Source organism: Octodon degus, unplaced genomic scaffold (assembly GCF_000260255.1).
Source record: "Octodon degus isolate 3935 unplaced genomic scaffold, OctDeg1.0 scaffold00372, whole genome shotgun sequence".
Classification (NCBI taxonomy): Eukaryota; Metazoa; Chordata; class Mammalia; order Rodentia; family Octodontidae; genus Octodon; species Octodon degus.
Genome location: NW_004524948.1, coordinates 429626 through 434797, shown reverse-complemented (window position 1 = coordinate 434797; position 5172 = coordinate 429626).

Here is a 5172-nt window from a genome sequence, read left to right as displayed (position 1 = left end):
AAAAAAAAAAAAAAAGAAGAAGCAAAACCGAATTATATGAGCTTTGCAAAACCCAACTGTATGAGGACCAGCCAAGAGCAGCGGCCACCAGTCATGGCCCCCTGGGCATGAGGCCAAGCACTCAGTGTACTTTTTCTTGTTGTCTGTTCACTGACTTTATTCCTATGGTTATTTCTGGATTTGCCTCAAAAAGATTTTAAGGTGAATTTATTTTCCAACCTTCATAAATTCACTGTAAGGTAGAGATTGTGGGGCCAGGGAGGTGGCTCAGTAGAATAAGCGCTTCCCTGGCAAGCGCAAAGGCCTGAGTTCAATTCGAGGCTCCGCCAAGAAAAAAAAAAAGATTGTAAGCGTTACTCTTCTCAATTTAAATCCATGAATGACTGCTTAGAGAAGGCAAGAAACATAGCCAGTGAGCACAGCTAATGGCAGAGCTGAGGTTTGAACATGGGTCATTCTTTTTTAAAAAAAATATTTATTTATTTATTTATGTGTGTGTGTGGCCAGCTCAGCCCACCAAGGGGCGGGGCTGGCTGGCATGTGGTGCTGGGGGATTGAACCGCGGTCCCTGTGCATTGCTTAGCTTAGCTTGTTCTAAGTAGATGCTTTAGACCACTGAGCCATCTCACCAGCCCCCGAACATGGGTCATTCTGATTCCAAATCGTGGCCCTCATTTTCTGAATAGACTTAAAAAACAAAAGTAGGAAGCACTGCTATAGCCCTGACAAACCGGAGAGGGGTTGTGCCACAGGGTTATTATTGTCCCAGGCCGGAGGGCACAGTTATGACATCCCTTCCCTGTAAACCCCTCCGTGGGCTCACAAGGCCTCCAAACATTGCTGGGGCTCAAGTTGAGCTTAGCATTCTTAGCCATTTGTCCCATGACTGTCACATCTCTCTGAATGTGTATCATCCTCAGCACGCAGCTAGAGAACCTGAGGTGTCCAAGGAGGCCAAGGTCCCAGCAGGAGGATGTGGCAGCTGAAAGTTAAGCCCTGAACTCTTTGACCCCCAGAGTCAGAGGCTCTGCTCCTCACTCGCCTTGAGTACATTTTTGGAAATGTAGTTCTTTGAGTTCCAGCTCTGACCTTGATGATCAGAATTGCCAAACCTGTGGCCTAGGAATGTGCTTTTCCCAAACCTCCCCAGGTGACACTAATGTAGCTGGTCCCCAGATACGAGTGGGGGATAAATATTCTCAGCACTTACTGTACCCGGTGACCAGGAGCAATGAGGATGGAACTGCCAACATTACCAGACTTTGCTACTCAGAATTTTCAGTGTCACATACAGCCAAGGTCACTTAATAGATGAGTATCAGAGATTTCTAATATGTGGTGCTTATAAACTAAAATGAGTTTACGGCTAGAGCTGACTGAGAACTCTAATTCAGTATTCAACTGAGAAGCTGGCTGCCTTCCAGCTCTGAGCCAGAGATGGCTGGGCACCCTGCAGTTTAGGGGAAGGACTCACTTCAGCATCCATGGTTGCTGTGTCCAGCTGGCTGTGCTTTCCAGTCGCTGTTCTTCCTGCTCTGCCTGTACTTACTGGGAATTCAGCCCCAGCTGTGTCCACAGAGTACATGGTAATGGGGACGTCAGGCCTGCAGTGTGAATGATGCTGCTTCTGCCTCTACATTTGCACAGCCATGCCCAAGAACTACACGAATGGTATGGATACTGTGATCCTATCTGAGCAGTCCACACCTTTGTTTCCAAACCTGCTTTAGAGTGGCATGGCAGCTTATCACACTAGACGTTTCCTACTGCAAACTGGGACTGCATGGAGAAGTTGGCCTTGGGCTCTTTTGTCCTGCCCAAAGTTTTGTGTGTGTGTTTTTTTTTTTTTTTTAAATTGGCTGAACTGGGGATTGAACTCAGGCCCTTGTGCTTGCCAGGGAAGTGCTTATTCCACTGAGTCATCTCCCCAGCCCCCCTGCCCAAAGTTGATCCCTAATCAGTAAAGACTAAGAGCTGCTAGCCTGAAGACCTCAGCTCTTAAAGCTGGGAGGGCCTTTGCACCCAAAGTTGGGGAGTCTCAGGATGTGTTATGAGAGTGGTGGCTCTAACAGGTTCACCGTCACTGTGCTATGGTGTATTTAACAAGCTGAACCCAAGAGGCCCTCTCTTTAGTTTTTAAGATGAAGGTGAGACATGCGGACAGTAGCCACTTTCCCAGTAGTGTGACATATTCATTTACAGTAGCCCAAGAGCATAGCTTGTATGTGTTAATAATGGATCATTTGGGGCCAGGGAGATGGCTCAGTAGAATAAGAGCTTGCCTGGCAAGCTCAAGGCCCTGAATTCAATACCCAGTTCCACCAAAAAAAAAAAAAAAAAAAAAAGGATCATTTCTCTTCGTAGTTGGCTGCCTACTTGCTTCACTGTTACCATGGCAATGCTTCTCAAACACCACTTCTTCCTCTGAATACACGATATAAATGATCAACAGTTGAACATTTGCCAATTTACAGTCAAAGCCCACAGGCCTGGGGCTGGGGAGATGGCTCAGGGAATAAGTGCTTCCCTAGCAAGCGCAAGGGCCTGAGTTCAATCCCTGGTTCTGCAAAAAAAAAAAAAAAAGCCCACAGGCCTGCCATTAGGAAACTAGCTGAGCCACCCAGGTCAGGAGACTGAGAGGCTCATCACAGAGTGGCTGCCCCAGGTTATGGTGGCTAGGAGGGGGTCACAGAGTCACTCAGTAAATACTCCGCTCTTTCTTGGAGGGGCATTTAGTATAGGAGGGGCTTAGAGTGATGCATGGAACAAGCAAGGACATTTGAGATGAGGGACCTCACACACCAAGTGGTGAAGTGACATTCCTAGTGTCTGTCACACAGATGGTGACAGACTTAAGACTAGAGGCAGGGTTTGTTCAGGAAGTGCAAATGTTCAGCCAGCGTTTGCTCCCCTGAAGCCTCAGCCCACACCCACGGTGGACGCTACTCCACATCCTGGCTTTCTGTCCACTGAGCCTGGATGCAGTCACTGCCAATGGCAGCACAATGCCTGCCAGCCCAACTGCACCTCTAGCCAGCAGTGAAGGACTCTGAAGGCTGTGCTCTCTCCTTGAAGGAAAGCAGGGACTTTCCTGCAGTCCTGGGATCAGTGGAGGAACCTGCTGGAGGCATCCTATTTTCTTTTTATTTTTTATTTTATTTATTTATTCTTAAAATTTTATTTATTTATTTGTGTGTGTGTGTGTGTGTGTGTGTGTGTGTGTGTGTGTGTGTGTGGCCAGCTCGGAGCTGGCTGGCATGTGATGCTGGGGGATTGAACCGTGGTTCCTGTGCTTTGCTAAGCTTGTTCTAAGTAGGTGCTTTAGACCACTGAGCCATCTCACCAGCCCCATTATTTATTTTTTTTGGTGGAATCAGGGATTGAACTCAGGGCCTTGTGCTTGCCAGGGAAGTGTATTTTCTTTTTATTGATGGGAATATTTTTTTTTCCAGTCTCTACCCAGACATAGTAATGCACACAATTTCCACATAGTAAGAAGCAAGGCAAGGAGACTGTCACTTTTTTAATAGAAAAACTTCAAACCATCTTCCTTCAACTTCGTAGTAACCCTTAGCTTCATTTGAGTTCTTTTTTTTTTTTTTTCTTGTCTTTTTTTTTGCAAACCAAGGATTGAACTCAGGCCCTTGCACTTATTCTACTAAGCTACCTCCCCAGCCCTTTTCCTTGTCTTTTAAAGACAGGGTCTTACAGAGCTGGCCAGATAGCTCAGCGGATTAAAGCACCTGCTTAGGCGGATGCAGGGGCCGGGTGTTCAATCCCCAGTATGCCTTGCTGGCCCCTCCCCTGGGGCATGCTATGGCAGAGACTGAGACTGGGTGTGGTGGCTCACACTTGTAATCTCAGTACTAGGGAGGATGCAAACAGGCGGATCACTACGAGTTCAATCTACATAGTGAGACCCTGTAGACCCTGTACTAAGATACAAAAAAATTAAAAATAAAAATTATATATACACACACACACACACACACCAAACACCATACCCAGTTTCATTTAAAAAACTAATGGACATGAACAATCAAATAAACACCGATACAATTGTAAGAGAGGACTCAGTACCCCATTGTAACAAATGCACAAATCAACTAGACAAAAAAAAAAAAAAAAAACCTGAGAGCTGGGGAGATGGCTTAGCGCATCCCTGGCAAGCTCAAGGGTCTAGTTCAATCCCTGGTTCCGCAAAAAAAAAAAAAACAACTGAATCAAACCTTCAAATTTTGATTTAATAGATTTCTACAGAGTGCTTCATCTAACAACAGAATACACTTTCTTTTTTTTTTTTTTGAAAAGCACATGGCACTTTCTGCAAAATAGACCACAAACTGGCCAATAAAGCCTGCTTAAGTAAATGCAAAAGAATAGAAATTATTGCCGAGCATGGTAGCGCATTCCTGTAATCCCAGAATTTGGGAGATTACGGCAGGAGTATGACCATGAGTTTGAAGCCAGCCTGGGCTACAAAGTGAAAGCCTGTCGCAAAAGAAAAAAATTAAAAAAATAGAAATCACTTCATTTATACTATAAGATCATAGTGCAACGAATCTAGAAATCTTGGACAGGGCAAGTGATATTAGCTCAGCGGAACAACGCCTGCCTGGAAAGCTCTCAAGGTCCTGAGTTCGATTCCTGGTACAAAAAGAAGAAAGAAATCTGTGGTACAAGATAACACAGGTGGCCCGGAGGAGAGCTGCTGCTGCTGCGGCTCGCTGGGAAAGGAGCCGGGTGTCTGCGGCCGACGGAGCTACGCAACGCGTCCGCGCCTCTGGCCCCTTCTTGCTCCCTCCCGGTGCAGCCCAGTCTCTGCACCGCGGCTCTTCTGGCTGAGCGCGCAGAATGAGGCTCTGGGGGACTCCACATCGCCCCTGCCTCCGCCTTGCCCCTGCCTCACATGGGTGTGTGGCGGGTGCCATTCTTGCCCGAAGCTCTGTCCCCAGCTCCATGAATTGAAGTCGGCTCTGCAGGACCTGTTGGGGCCCAGCCCCTACTCATGGTGCCCAGAAGCCCTGGCTATAACACCATGGGCAAAGCCATTAAACTGCTGGCTGTTTTCTAGTTGAAATCCCAAACAACCAGACAAATGTCCTAGGAGGATAAACAGGGAGGTAGCTCATTCAATGGTTCAGCATTTTATTTATTTATTTATTTATTTAT